This window comes from Sphaerodactylus townsendi, linkage group LG01 (assembly GCF_021028975.2).
Source record: "Sphaerodactylus townsendi isolate TG3544 linkage group LG01, MPM_Stown_v2.3, whole genome shotgun sequence".
In the NCBI taxonomy this organism is placed as follows: Eukaryota; Metazoa; Chordata; class Lepidosauria; order Squamata; family Sphaerodactylidae; genus Sphaerodactylus; species Sphaerodactylus townsendi.
In genome coordinates, this window is record NC_059425.1 from 54,449,565 (window position 1) to 54,466,390 (window position 16,826).

Below are 16,826 nucleotides of genomic sequence, written 5' to 3' on the forward strand. Positions count from 1 at the left end.
TGGTCACCAGCCACAGCACAGCATCAATGGAGTGTTATACCAGCATATCTCCAAGATACACTAGCACTGATACAGCAGCTGGTCAGCTCCCTGATGTGCCTCCCCTCCTCCCCCCACCCCCACACCCTGCTCAGATAGTGCCATGAGTGCACATGAGGGAAAAAGTACTTTAAATATTTTTAATTTATTAGTATTTTGGTGTAGTACAAGGATCTGTCCTTCATTAACATCAAAATGATGTGGCAACAAAAGAAACAGAAAGAATAGCTATGTGTTATAACCAGAAAATCAATAAAATATTTGGGAATTTATGTGACATTATAGGGTGATATCTTCTTCAAGGACAATTACTGGAAAGACTGGACAGATGTTAAAGAAAATTTGCAAAGATGGGGAAATCTAAGAGTTTTGTGGTTAGAAAGAATTTCTGTAATTAAAATGCATATATTTCCAAAGCTAACTTTTCTATTTCAAATGTTACCAATTTATATAAAAGAAAGAACTTTAAAAGAATGGCAAAGAACATTTTATAATTTCATCTGAAGTGGAAAGAAGCCAAGAGTAAGATTTAGAGTGTTTCAAAATTAAAAAAATAAAGAAGAGGAGATATAGCTGTACCAAATATAAAATTATACCATGAAGTAGCTATATTAGTTCAGCTGATAGATTGGGTCATTGATTCTAATAGAAGAATAAAATTGGAAACTATGGAATAATGAAGGCATATACAATTGCCTATGGATCAAGAAATCATTAAGAGCAGTTGAAAATCAAGATGAAATGTATTTTGAGAGAGAGACGGACTGTTAAGAATAAAGCATCTTAAGAAGCAAACTAAGTCTTCCAATTTTACCTCCAGTTGATGCCTATTGTGAAAGAAGCATAAATAGAAAAACTGATTTTATATCTTCTAAAATATGTCTAATAAGGAAATAAAAACTTGGCAAAAAAGTCAAAGGAAAGAATAATCAATGACTTATACTATCAAATGGCAACAAGTCTAGCAGAGGGAGCTCAGAGGCGGCTGGGGATGGCAGACCAAAGCACCACTATGCCACCTGCACAGGGGTTTCAGGAAGCCTGCAAAGGAAGGTAATTTGAAAATCCCCCTGCCACCTGAATTTGCCCACAGTGCAACAGACTTAACACCTCATGAAAGTATGGTGTAAGTCTGAAAGTTTTGACTGGCATTCCCAGGCTGGAATGCTGGTGGAATCACTCCTGAGAATTCCCTGACCCCCTCCCCCCACAGGTGTCTGCTCAGATGCTGGCATTGTTCCATGGTGGTGCCCACTTCTGAGTTTCACCACTGTGGAGCTGAGGAGTACCTGGCCTCAGTGCCTTTGCCCTCTCAACCAGCAGGGGTACCCCTTGTGCCAGCGGAGGGGGCAAACATGTTGGTGCAGCCTGGCACTGTTCTCACAGTCCATTCACCCACACACACGGATTGGGCTTTCCAGCAACATATAGTTACAGAGGGCAGCCAACTAAAAGAGATGAACAAGCCTGCTGGATCAGACCAAAGTCCACCTAGTCTAGCACTCTGCTACTCGTAGTGGCCCACCAGGTGCCTTTGGGAGCTCACATGCAGGATGTGAAAACAATGGCCTGCTGCTGCTGCTGCTTCTGAGCACCTGGTCTGCCAAGGTAGTACATGGATGCATCCTTCTATCATATGTGTGGTCATGTAAGGAAGTAAGAAAATACTGGCTAGAGCAGGGGCTGATGGGATTTGTAGTCCATGAACATCTGGAGAGCCGCAGGTTGCAGACCCCTGGGCTAGAGCTTTATGATGAAATCCAAAAGATTCTAAAATTGTTTATGGTTCTAAATACAATATGCCAAAATATAATTAATTATTTAAATTAATTATGATGAAGGTGACAAGAATAACATACAATACAGAGAATTGGAAAGCAAATTTAGCTGAATGAAAGAATAAGATAACTGGACACCAACTTACTGCATGCATCTGTTTTCAAGGGCTTCGGGAAAAATACAGTACACACATAAAATGGGGTTTCATAAACTTTGTGCTTTATTGGTAACAAGATATATCCCAGGCCAGCAAATAGATGTACTGTGGCTTAGAAGGATGTAACTCTGCTTAAGATTACGCTAATATATATTTAGAAATTTTGTCATGTCTGAAATGACCTTTAGTAAAAAGTAAGGCAATACTGTATTGTTGAAGGCTTTCATGGCTGGAATCACTGAGGTGCTGTGTGGTTTCTGGGCTGTATGGCCGTGTTCTAGCAGCATTCTCTCCACAGATGCAGGCGAAATGTAGTAAAGAGAATGCTGCTAGAACACGGCCATACAGCCCGGAAACCACACAGCACCTAAGGCAATACTATCAACAAGTAATAAAGTGTCTATACTGAATTTGTGTCAGAGCCTATCTGGTTTCCATATCCTGTTTCTTTCTGAGCATAATGGTTGCATGAACTAATTAGCACCTTCCACATCAGCAATTCTCCTTCTACTTCCTTTGAAAAGAAAAGAACCCTCCAAGTTTTCCCACTTGTAATAAATATTATTCTTTTTCAAATTATGTTAATTCTGCTTATTGTTTTCTTATCTGTAAGATCTTATTAGGTATCTCCTTCATAATAATAATTTCTTTCCCATTAATCTTAATTTTACCATTATAATGCATATGCAGAATATCATTTCTAAACGACATCTTTATACAACTCACTAAAATATCCCTACACAGTTTCCTTTCCTTTGCTATATGTGAGTTTACTCTAAAAACTACATCTACTCAATTTCCTCATTTGATTTTCCCATAAATTCAGCGAATAACTTAATCATTCTGTCCAAAATATTCTCATTGTTGTCTTCATTAATTGCTCTAAATCTCAACATTTTCTCTTTCTGTTTCATTTGTAACATTAACAATTCCTGCTAGTAAGTTTCTTTCTCCTTCTCGATTGTTTCCCTTCTGTCCTCTACTTTTTCCAGTCTGTCATTTAAAGTTTTAAGGTTCTTCAGTATTTTATTCATCCCTTGTTCTAAAGTAGTTATTTTGGTTATTTCCTACTTAATTGCCTTCAGGTCTTCATCTAATTTTTTTCATATTGGCATTAGTCTCATTAACTGTTATAGAAACTGACTCTATTTTAGGAATATGTCATGTAACATGGCCATTTCAGATATAGCAATTTTTTCCCCCTTGGCGTCATTATAAATCCTTTTTTAGCTGCAGGGTGAAGGTTAATGCTTACTATCTGATGTGGTTAGAGGTAATGGCAAGAAATCTCTTATTCCCACATACAGCGTGTTTTCACAGGGTGTTTGGCTCTTCATTTGAACTGAGAGAATTAATACAATTTGTGCTGTTTGACTGAACCATTTGAAATGAACCATAAAGCCCATCTGTTCATCCAAAATATCACAGCTGAGGGAAATTCAGAAGTAGTTTAGGCCAGATATTTTACTTATCTCAGTGATAAAACAATGACTGGCTTACATAGTGATCACCCCAGTCCGGGATTTAGGAAGCTCACAGAGTTGGCTTTAAAAGGGGCTTGGACAGATTTATGGAGGAGAAGTCGATCTATGGCTACCAGTCTTGATCCTCCTTGATCTGAGATTGCAAATGCCTTAGCAGACCAGGTGCTCGGGAGCAGCAGCAGCAGAAGGTCATTGCTTTCACATCCTGCGTATGAGCTCCCAAAGGCATCTGGTGGGCCACTGGGAGTAGCAGAGTGCTGGACTAGATGGACTCCGGTCTGATCCAGCAGGCTCTTTCTTATGTTCTTATGATCCAGTTATGTCATTGTATGGAAATGGAATATAGTGTAACTGGTTGAAAATGTTCCTCACCTGGCAGCCTAATTGGCTTTCTTGTTTAGGGCAGAGGTTCTTTTCACTATTAGCTAACACTGATGGATCAATCCTTCACTTTTTTGGGTGGAAAAGTGCCAGAAATAAATCAGACCCAGTTTGCTTTGATTCTGTAATGTTTCCATTCAGCTTTCCTGCAAGAGGCAGCTTCTCTAATCAAGCAGGCTAAGTCCGTTTGGTCTCTGCCAGCTGCTCCCATTGCTTTCACAGCCAAGAGGGAAGATATTCCAGATGCTTTTGTTTGATTCCAAGCTATGTGGGATATATTAATTATGGACAAATTAACAAATATGAAAAACTAAGTTGAGCCATTTTTATATTGCTTGGCTGCAGTTCTTGGGTGATGAACACATTTGACACTCAAAACAGCCACAATTGTTGGTATTAATATTTTAGTACATATAGTATTTTTGGGGTTGACTTAACCCAGCAGTTCTTAACCTGTGGGTCACGATCCCTTTGGGGGTTGAACGACCCTTTCACAGGGGTCACCTATGACCATAGGAAAATGGTCTTTTTATATTTTATATATACCAATTTTATGGTTGGGGGTCACCACAACATGAGGAACTGTATTAAAGGGTCGTGGCATTAGGAAGGTTGAGAACCACTGACTTAACCAGTCCCATAAACTAATAATTGTTGGGACCCTCTGCTGTGTCTCCTTTCCTTTCCCATGCGTTGGTCTGCCCATCCTGACCCCTGGTGTCCTGGGGGCGATTACAGCAAAGCAGCCTTTTCGCCCACAGCTTGCTTGGGCTCAGGGCTAATGAAGCTGTACACTCCTCCTTGCCACATCTTCCAGGCTAGCTTCCCCTCCGCCCTTGCCTACCTCTCTAGTTCTTGTTCCTTGCTTTTCCTCTCCTCCCTCCCTCCTTTGTCTCCAAACTTGCTCTCCTTCTCCGCTCTCCACTCTCCCAACAACAACCTCCCTGCCCCTGTCCTTCCCTTTCCTTTTATCCTCCAGCTTGTCAGCTTTCCTAGACCCCTCCCTCAATCAGCTCTCCTGGCTCTCTCCCTTGGGTGAGCTCTGCCCCTTCTGGGGCTGAGCCCTGCCCCTCTTGTCCCGCCCCCTCCCAGGACAGCTGTTGACAGGGCATCTCATCAGGCCACCACTGCTTCCGAGCTCCTCCGTTTGGCCCAGGCAGCAGATGGCCCCTCCTGTGCTGACTGGGCCTGGAAACTCCTGGGCCGCGGGGCTTGGTGGCGTGCAGCTGGGTCGCACACTGTTTGGTCATGTGGGGGGGTGTCCGGCATCCCCCCCACATGCCCGAAAGGCATGCGCCGGGGACATGGGTATCCCCATGTCTCTAGGGCAGTACGCCCCTGCCCCGGATACAAGTGTTGCATAGCCTTTCTGAAACAGAAATAAAAAGATTCTTAACCAATATTTTTTATGTTGGACTGAGTGAGGATTTTAGGATTCAAACTACATACACACACTTGCTGCTATAACATTTGTTGAGTGACCTTGGAGCAGTCACTCACATAGACATTTTGTGGGGATAACAAGAGCTGCAATCCTAAAAAAAACCCCACTTTCCTGGGAGTACTTCTTAATGAATAACATTGACTTTACTTCTTATTTGGGATCGTTTCCACAGAATAATGGAGAATCGGCTAAGGCGGCTAAGGGGGGATATGATTGAAGTCTATAAAATTATGCATGGGGTAGAAAATGTTGACAGAGAGAAATTTTTCTCTCTTTCTCACAATACTAGAACCAGGGGACATTCATTGAAAATGCTGGGGGGAAGAATTAGGACTAATAAAAGGAAACACTTCTTCACACAACGTGTGATTGGGGTTTGGAATATGCTGCCACAGGAGGTGGTGATGGCCACTAACCTGGATAGCTTTAAAAGGGGCTTGGACAGATTTATGGAGGAGAAGTCGATTTATGGCTACCAATCTTGATCCTCTTTGATCTGAGATTGCAAATGCCTTAACAGACCAGGTGATCGGGAGCAACAGCTGCAGAAGGCCATTGCGTTCACATTCTACATGTGAGCTCCCAAAGGCACCTGGTGGGCCACTGCGAGTAGCAGAGAGCTGGACTAGATGGACTTTGGTCTGATCCAGCTGGCTTGTTCTTATGTTCTTATGTTCTTAATCAATATCACTAATGTGAAAAAAGCAGGATAAAAACATGTCAGAGAGATTCACAGATGGCACAGATGTTATAGGCCATGTTCAAATTTTGCCTCACTATGAACTAAGTAGTAGCAAGCTGCCCTTGCTCTCCATGAGCTTGAGTGTGGGGAGAAAATGATCTTGTAAGCTGTTTTGTGTCCCCACTGAGGAAAAAGAAAAGTACAAATTTGTGCCTAAATTAATATTGCAATATTAAAGACATTAGAGTATTGGTACTAGATCAAGTAATATATTTCTCTAAAACACTCTTTCCATTAATACATGTTATTAAAAATTACAGTGCAATCTTATATAGAATTACTTGGGTCAAAATTCATTGACATCAGTGACTTCAGAGTGGAATACTTTGCACAGGACTGTGCAGTGTCATCCCACAGATCTTATCTCCAGTTTTACCCAGTGGCTTCTGGGACTACAGCCAGAATCACAATCAAACTATTAACTCAGGAATCCCCAACATGGTTCCTGAGGCTGTGTCACTTTCTGTTTAGTCCATGCCATGCTTTCTAGGCAGTATGTGGCATCTAATCCCTCACCTTTTTAAAAAAATTTACGGCTGTGGTGGAATGTTCATGTCATGGACTTCCTTTCTTTTCTACCCATCTGTCCTGTATAATTGTTTTGGCTGTTTTGAAGGTCAACATGCCTTGCTCACAAACTTCAGAGAGACCTGATTCTCAGCTCAGTTGATAACATGGCTGGGAATTGATACATGACTTGAGAACTACTTGGGGTGCATAAGTGGCGCAGGAAGGATGATGCTTCACAGCAGAATGGGATGAAAGGGATAAGGGTGACTGCTTGGCACCTACATTTTAGTTCTGTCAATAGATTCCCAAGCGCATCTACACTGATATGTCATTCAATAAAGAAGAATTCTTTTAAACAAAGATTCTTTATTGGGCAAGTTCAGGGACATGACTCAGTGCTACGGTGCTTGCTGTTACCTTTCCTGGTACCCACCAGATGGTCCTAGACAGTGTGTGGGGCCAGGTGGGGCTTTTGCCCTAAAATTTTTAATTGACTATTGAGTATCTCATTGACTGCAGATTCAAAAAAAGCATTGCTTTTGCCAGCTGCTGCCACCACAGTACAAGATCTTCATGGTGTGTCTAAAGATAAGTGCAGGAAAATATTTTTAAGCACTAAAATTTTTAAGTCATCTTGTTAAACAGAGCTTCTGTCTAAAATGCTGAAAATTTACTTTTAGAGTTATCTGTGACCTAATTCACTTACATTTTGTGGTTGGTTCTACCTTTTGTGGCAGCCATCTTGCAGCTCCTCCCACCAACATTGTGTCAGAATTCCAAAGGTATCCATAGGTTCAAAAGATTGGGAACCCCTACATTAACTCAGACGAACTAGCTTCACCAATAATGGATAGCAGCAGCTACAACCACAAACAAAACAGACATGCACCCAGACAACTTGAGGCAACAAAAGTCAGCCAAAAAGCAATATTAAGAGATGTTATTATGTGATGCCTGCAACCTAGTTTCATGTAGGAAAGCTTCCAAACATCTGTAAGATTTCAATTGCTATCAAGCTGAAAAAGAATTAAGGCTCTCTCACTGGGTAACTACTTAATTAGTGGACAGTTCTCCCTCTGAGGCAGGAGGATATCTTGTATGGCTACCCATTCCTACCCATTTGCTCGGGGAGGCAGGAACTAAAATCTTGAACCTCCTTCCCCCTTCAGAGAGAATAATCCCCTTTCAATTTCTTTTCCTGCCTCAGTCAGGGAGAGCAGCTTTAGGCTTAGGCTCTGGATCCTATCCACATCACACTTCAGCAATCCCATAATGATCTATTTTCATTTCCGTCAAAAGTGAGTAATGACTATTTGAACTTTGTCCTGAACTGTTAAGATACCCTTTAAATTTCCTGAAAGACTAAATGATTACAGATGTTGTGATTCTTTAGTGTTTCAGTAATCAGGCCAGACTGAAGGAAATTCCAAGGTCAAACCAACCAAGGTTTGATTAGCTTGAACATACGCACCTTTGAGCTGTTATTTAATATATGTATTATCTTCTGTATATTTCCTTTAGAGTGACAGTGTTCACCTCATGTTATGAAATGCTATATACTTTTGTGAAATATGACATAATCTGAGACATCAGTAAATGTCAATATAGAGAATCTGTTGTGAAACTTTCCGTTAGAATTATAGAGATTAAAAGATACTTGTGTTACTCACAAGGTTGACTAGCCAGAGGTACAGAGTGGTTTATGTAATTTAACCCAAGTGTGGAAGCTGGCTTCCATGGTTGTTTCTGAGTGAATATCCATAGGATCACTGACTTATCCTTAAGTAAGTGAACATAGAAATGCAACTAATGTATATTAATCTTTGTTGTGATCGAATTCATATTCAGTTATAAGCAAAGCCATTCTTGAGTACAATTGAATAGCGTTTATTTATTTTGCACATTTCTATGTTAGTTTCACTTTTCCCCCTTTTCCATGTCCCCAGATATCTCTAGACTTCCCTAGCGGTGTTCACAATCAGGTTCAATAAAAGAACAGCTGGATAACAGGGGCAAGTCATAACCTGCATGGCTGCTATCATAAGCAAGCTATTAGCTATCACAAATAGCTTGCTGAAGAAGAGTTACTAGAGTGCAGAGCTGAAGACAAAAGGGCAAGTCACCCATTAGATAATGTCATGCTGAATTGGAGCTTTCGCTGAGTCAAGTTGTGGTTGTAAAAATGGAAGTGTTCAGTAAAATGGAATTGTTCATGAGGGCTCTCTTTATAAAAGGACAGTGTAGATTTAATTTCTGAAAAATTGAAGCAGCTTTTTATTGACTGTGCTGTTCATTGGATATATTATCCAGCTTTTACTACATTGTTTTCGTATTCTAATACAACAACAGAGGCACACCAACAGGAAATGGCACCTGGATCAAGACCCAAAATTGCACCCCCTCTGAATTTGCTGCCTGGTCCCCCTGCACCTGGTGCCAAAATTGCTCCCACCCTGAACTTGCTGCAACTTGCCAAAATTGCTCCCTCTTCGAACTTGTTGCCCACCCCTCCATACCCGGCAAAGAGTGGCCAGAGAGCCGTGGGGGTGGCACAGACCTCCGCGGCGCAGGGCCAACAACAAGGCCATCTGGGAGGCTGGCAGAATGTCACGAGTGTGGGGATGATTTTGCACCCTGCACGTGATTAAATTGGTGGCACCTGATGTCACAAGTCCCTCTGGCAGGTACACCACTGGGCAACAAAGATCTCATGCTTGCCTGACCTTTTGCTAAAGCCATGAGTCTGCTCTTACTAATTTCCCCACTCCAAAAGAGACAGACTCCCACCATTTCGGGTAACAGCATAGCTTTAGTTAACAATAAGACTACATATAATACATTAAAGATCTTCTAAGTGATTGTAGATGTTTTTCCAATTAATTGGGCACTGTATTGAAGAATATGTCTCCATTTTCTCTCTTTCCTATTCCAGACAGTCACCTACTTTTCCCCGCTTCCTATTTGGGAGACAGGATGGGAAGAGGGCATTAAGATTTAGACAAGGAAACCTGGAGTTCAAACATAAGAACATAAGAAAGAGCCTGCTGAATCAGACCAGAGTCCATCTAGTCCAGCACTCTGCTACTCGCAGTGGCCCACCAGATGCCTTTGGGAGCTCATACACAGGATGTGAAAGCAATGACCTTCTGTTGCTGCTGCTCCCGAGCACCTGGTCTGCTAAGGCACTTTCAATCTCAGATCATGGAGGATCAAGACTGGTAGCCATAGATCGACTTCTCCATAAATCTGTCCAAGCCCCTTTTAAAGTTATCCAGGTTAGTGGCCATCACCACCTCCTGTGGCAGCATATTCCAAACACTAATCATGTGCTGTGTGAAGAAATGTTTCCTTTTATTAATCCTAATTCCCCTCCTCCCCAGCATTTTCAATGTATGCCCCCTGGTTCTAGTATTGTGAGAAAGAGAGAAAAAATTCTCTCTGTTGACATTTTCTGGACTTTATCTGATTACTTTGAGGAGATATATACGGAAAAATATCTCTGCAGGGGAAGTGGGGAGAGGCTTGCTTTTTAAACAAACATAAAACTGAGAAATCAGAGAACCTGAGAGACAGATTGTTACAGTGGTATAACAATATTCCAACGGCTAAAAATGTTCCTGGTGGTGAGGGATGAAATGGCTGCTGCAAGATCCGGACAAATGACTGCCATGTGGGTGAGAAAATTTGAATTTTTCCAATTATCCAGCAGTTATACAGATTTTATTGTGATCATTTCCAAAATTTCAGAGTAAAGTAGGTTTGGAAAAGTATCAAACAAAACCTGGGGAAACCCCAGGAGATATATGGATGCACCATAATGCTGTGGGGAAATTGGGAAAAAAACCTGCTTCCCAACAGCCTTGAAACCAGGGCAGATAACTTGTGTAGAAACAGTTTATTTGCTTACACAGATAATTAACTCCTAATCAGCTATGGTGAGATGGATCCTACTAGGTTTTCTGTTGGCAAAAGAGAAAGGAGGGGTTTCCTTTTGATCAACCAAAATTGTGGCACATGCGAACAAAGGCTATATAGTATGGAGGCTGGAACCAGGAGAGAAAATTGGATGAGACAGATTTGAAAAAAGCTGGTACAATCTCACTCACTGCCTTTTTCTGCACAGCACAAATAACTCAGACTTTGCAACCTTACCATGAATGGAGAAAAATGCTTTCCAAACACAATCAAATATGTGCATAAATACTTTAAAGCACTCTTCCTATTTATTTTTCTTGTCTTCCCCTCTTGTTTCATTGCACTGTTTTATTATTTGAAAATTCCCCTTAGGTAATCCTGAAACAATGTCATTAGAATTCATTTAGGTCATTTGCATCTTCTCTGTCCACAGCAAATGACTGAATTTGAAGTGTGTGATTAAATTTAATATATCAGAACATTAATCACACTTTGCTCCAACACACAGCTAGTCTAATTAGTGACCTACTTCATTCCCTATGAAAGTGTTTAGAGAAATTATTAAAAACAATATTTATCTAAGGGAGGAAAATTTAAGGGAGGCTAGAAAAGAAAACTTTTTATAACTGATCAGTGGAAGTAAATATGTTTCTAATAATTTTCATCCTAGGGAGGCAAAATATTTTTTTTAATTTCATGAAATGTATATCCCACCTTTCTTCCCTCACAAGGGCCATCAAGGTGGCTAGCAAATTTAAACCCACATAATAAAATCACATTTTAAAACCATTAACCTTCCCCCCAGAACAAGACTGCTCATATTTCAAGTCTTCGTAGCTTCACAGATATCCGGGCGTGAGCCCCAGTGTGGTGCCCGAACTTGCAATGGAAACGCGGGAGGCCACGGCAATGCCCGCTCTCATAGTAGAGACGGTGTTGCACTGGCTGGCCGAGGCAGGCAGCCTCGTCGATCTGCCACCTCTCCACCCTGGCGAGACGCCGCCTCCCTGCCACATTGACTCACCGACCCGAGAACTGGACGGGGTGTTGATCTACCGGTCCGTCAATCCTTCGACCGGTCAATCGATCAGCCTGCCGGCACGGATGCGCCATACCGGGGGAGCGAAGGGGCAGGGCTCTGAGCCCGGCCGGGCTCACCCAGCCCCAGCTGAGAGAGATGGAAGAGATCTGTTGGGACCACAGCTGGGATGGGGCAGGGAAATGAGGGGGGGAAAGGGATATAAGGGGTGGGAAAGGAAACTCAGGGGCATTGGCTGAGGGAAGAGGGTGGAAGGGAGAGCTGTGAGGAGGCAGGGAAAGAAGACTGCTTAGCCCAGGAGGGCAGGGAAAGGGAGAGTCCTACAGACCAGCTGAGCTGGAGAACAAGCTGGGGGACCTGAGTTGAGCCCCATCCCTGTGAGGGTACAACAGGGAAGGGAGAGTGGTGGGAAGCCTAGTAGGCGGACTAACCCTTGCTCAGTGAAGCAACAGAGCGAGGGGAGGGTGCAGGAAGGGTGTCAGGGTACGCTCAAAGCTGAGGCACCCTGTGGGCAAGACTATTTAAGACACCAGCTGGGGAGGACAACCCCCAGGTAAAGGGAGGTGGGACGGCACACTCATCCCACAGGGACGGGTGGTCGGGGGAGGCGCCACAACAGATATGATAACAGTTTTTTGTTTTAAAAAGGAAAGAACCAGTCTCACCTGAAATGCTTTGTTTCCTATGCTATGGGGGCAAAAAAAACCCCAAATGGTTCTTTTCAAAAGCTTTGCAAAACATTTTAATTGTTCAGTGCTGAAAAAGTATTTGTCTCCACTGGGTAGCATATGAAAAGGAGACTATTTGGCTTCCCATTAAGAATGACTAAACTAACTTTAGAGTAAAGAGAATCAGTCGTGCTTTATAAACAGATATCCTAGTTAGCAGCACTTTAGCACCAAGACGGCACTTTGAAGCATGGAACATATCAGGAGCAGTGGAAGAGAAAGATTTTGCTTGACTCATATGTTCCTAATTTTGTACCAATGACACCCACTGGTGAGATAAAGAGGAAAGCATATTCTCTGAAACAAGAGCCTAATATCTTAATTGCACATTAAGCTCTTTGCAAGTTTCCAAATGCAAATGCTGCAAAGGAGCTGTTATGCTTGCCTTGGGCTGCAGGTGAGCTTTAAAAGTTCACCCGCCATAATGGGTACATACAAACTTCAGATACATCACCAGAGTGTTGGTTGATTTGGCACATCTCCATAGAATTCAGGTGAGCTGCGTTTGTCATGGCAGGTTACCTTTTACAAGCCTGACTTAGAACAAACTAAGACGGAGAATGGTTCAAGAAAGTAGCTTTCTTTTTTAGGTTTTATGCCTGTGAAGAAAGCCTTAACTTTTGATTGCTTGATTGATTTCAATTTATATCCCACCCTCCCCTGTCAAAAGTTGGGCTCAGGGCAACAATTACATTCATGATAAATTACAAATTTCAAAAATCAACATTATGCACTTATTATTTATTTATTATTTATTAAATTTATAGGCCGCCTCATCCCCGAAGGGGATAATGTAATTACTTCTGGTCAATAAAATTACTTCCAATTAAAAACTAAACATTTTATTTCATCATCTCTGACAGTATGGTACCTCCAGTGATTGTGGTCAGATGTAAATTCCATGTTTGTCTATAAAGGAAGGATGCTTAAAAATAAATAGAAAGGGGAAAAGAAAAGCTACCAATTTCTCCTGAGCAAAGCACAAAGCTCTTGCTCTCCAATAGTCTTTGGGATTATCCCTCAGAAAACTAGCCCTGCTATATATCTGCAACAACTTATTAATTACAATAGCAGATGGGTCATGACCAGAGCAAGGTGTAACTCTTTTCCGTCAGCACATCTTCAAGGTCGATTCTCTGGTATTCCACAAGATGAGCGTCGCTGTCAATTCTGTCCTGATACAACTGTAACACTTTCTCATATTCTGCTCCATTGTTCAAAGTACAACAACATCAGAACCAATTTGAGAACTGTGTTACCAACAGGATTTATGCTCCTCTCTGATAAAACAAAAATGGCTAAGCTTCTAAATAGCTCTAGTGTGGAAATATCTGAAGCTGTTGCTATGTTTTTGCTCGGTGTACTGCAAGTTGAGCAATAATGATCTTTTTATTGTATTTGAAATTCTTGGCACTGGTTTTATGCCTAATAAAGGTTTTTGGATTTGGATTTGGAAAAGAAAAGCAAGAAGGGGGAAGGGAAGAAAGAGAGAGGGGACATCGCTGCAGAACTGATCTAAGTCATCCTGGGTCTGGGTCTCACGATACAGAGAAAAAGCCCTAGCCATGGCTGAGGATAGCCAAATAACTCTGGGACCAGGGACCACCAAGAAAATGTTTTCCTTAGAGCTTAATGTTTTCTGGGGGACAAGGGTTCCAGATGATTTAAAAGTTATTGTCTTTTTTTAACCAACTGTTTAAACTATTAAATTGTTAAAATAATTAGTACTAGCAACAACAGTGAAATGGAATGTTCATATTTCAAAAATATCTGTGAGTACCAGTGGAGTTGCTATCCTACAGGTGGGACTTTAAGTTCTCCAGGAATTGCATATTGTACATCTTCAGAACTCCAGGGATCAATTGCGCTGGAGGAAATGGCAGCTCTGGAAGGTATCACATTCCCCTTGAGCTCCCTCCTCTCCCCAAATTCTTCCCTTCCCAGGCTCTGCCTCCAAATCTCCAAGAACTTCTTGGAGTTGGCAACCCTAGTTGATAGAGATAAACAACAGGCAAGAACAGGCACCATGTTCTGTTTATGTGCTGGTGGTTGTTGGAGACAAAATATTTATTTTATATGCCCTGTCTTTCTTTTTTTAAAGGGAACCAAAACAGCTCATATAATGATCTTCTCCATTTTATCCTCAGAACAACCCTGTGAGGTAGATTAGGATCAGAGAGGGTGACTGGCCCAAGGTCACTTGGCAAGCTTCCACATCACAAGCGGGTATTAAAACCTGGGTCTTCCAGACAGTAGACACTCTTAACCACTACACCACTCTGGGTGAGATGTAGTTCAAATTAGATTCCAGCAAGGTATTCTTAACCTATTTCATCTGTCCCAGTAGTGAAACATGAAGTGCTGGATTAACCCTCCTTCCTTTTATATACGCCCCTGTGATGGAAATAGTAGGCAACCCATGTAAATGAATCAGTTGCTGTTAGTACTGCTGCCCTCCCTGTTTAGTTTGAGAAACATACTTTTAAATAAAAAATATGTGTTTCTTTCCCTTGTCTCATATATTTTCTGTTCATTTCTGTATGAGATAGATTCCCATGACTTGTCTAATCCTTACTAAAGATCTTCCCAGCCTCTAGAATATATTATCAGCGAGTAAATTAGCATAAAGCAGTAGCATCTTTGCCAGTTCAAACCAGTGGAAAATTTAATTTTCAGTACATTATAAATACAGGCAACGTCTGGTTCTTAAATCCTCTGCAGCCAGCTTTTTTTGCTGGCTGCAGAGCAAAAAACAACAGGAACAGTTGCTTCCAAGCTGCTATTGTGATGGTATTTAATTCCTTTCATAGTGTAATCACAAAATAAGTGAATCATCTTATTTGTCCAATACCACTGGAAATAATTTTCAAAAATTCTAAAAGTTATGGATTTAAAATCGTTTTACCAGATCTATTTAACATATTAAAGTCAAAATCAAATGCATAGATAAAGCTGATTATATTTGCAAATTTTTTTGCAAAGCTTTTTAAAACTTCCATTATATATTTATTCCTTAAAAGTATATCAGCATTTTAAAACACAACATCTAACTTTACATTTTATCTCTTTTTTCATCCCAAAGTTTTCAATATATCATTGGGAATTTGGTTACTTGATTACTGTGAAAAGTTCTGTGACAAATTTCTAGGGTACCAGTCCTTCCTGGCCACCAGTGTGGGAATGAGGGGTTGGGGGGTGGGTGGGCGGGGTTTGCCAGATCTGGATGGGGAAACTCCTGGAGATTAGGGGGCAGAGCCAGGGAAGGACCTCAATGGACCTCAGTGGGATACAATCCCATACAGTCCACCTTTTAAAGCATTTGCTAATCTCTGTAGTCTTGAAATGAGCTGTAATTCTGGAGATCTGCAGATTCCACCTGGAATCTGGCATCTCTGTAAATTACAGAAGGGTTTACAGCCTTTACAGTAAACAGTTTTGCAGCATTTTAAAGATTAACAAATGTGTTACTTTCCTGAGAAACAATTCACGATCAGTTACAGAAAGCATGAATTTATGAAATGAGGTCTGGCTCACAATAATAAGGAACTGTTACTGCCAGGAAAATAACCAAAATATTTTCCTGAGTCAAGTTGCCCGACTACACTGGCTCCATGCCCGGATGCGGAGACCTGTGTGGTTCAGAAGCCTCCACAAGGCTAATAGAGAACGCTTATGTATGATTGTACCAATGCTATATGGTTTCCCTCTTGTTTACGTAATTCTAGGATGTAATAAAAGCCCCTCTTTAGTTGAATTTATGATGTGCCCGCTATTTAGGATTTTAGTTTGACTAGGTTCTCCAGTTAAGTTTAAGGTTTTGTTATTGTTAGGTTTAGGAAAGTCTTACCTATAAGTATGTGTTTATCCCTTTAAGGTTTCCCTAACATTGAAGTTTAGAAATGTTATTTTTGAAATTTGTGTCTGATGGCCAAAGCAGTGGCCTGAAAGGTTTGACATTAAGGGACAAGGAAGTTGGCTCTGGAATGCAGCTTAGACCAATGCTTTTTCAGTCTGTCTGTGTTTCCCCCTGGTTTTCTGAATTCTTTCCTAACCTAATTTTTTACAGTCTTTCTAGAAAGATCACAATCTAATTGGTTATCAGCAAAGGAGAACCAATTTCTCAAAAACATCCTAGACATTCTCTCTGAGTTCCAGCCAGTAGTCAAGACACACATGAAGCTGCCTTATACTTATACTCTCTGAATTGGGAAATACTTGGAGATTTTGGGAGTGGACACTGGAAATGGTGAGGTTTGGGAAGTGGAGGGACCTTAGCAGGGTGCAAAACAAGCATTTTCTCCAGGGGAATTGATCTCTATGGTGTGGAGATCAGTTGTAATAGTGGGAGTTCTCCAGTCCCACCTGGAGGCTGGCAATCCTACTTACCGGTATGCTGAATCAGCCCTTCAGCCCATCGAAGTTAGCATTAGACCGGCAGTGGCTTTCTAGGGTCTCAGGTCATCCACATCACCTATTGCCTGATCTTTTCTACTACAGATGCTGGGAGTGAACCTGATATCTTTTGTATGCAAAGCAGAGATTCTTTCACTGAGCTACAGCCCCTTCATAGTTGAGAACTGCATTCTCTCATAACTGGCAGATTTCAGT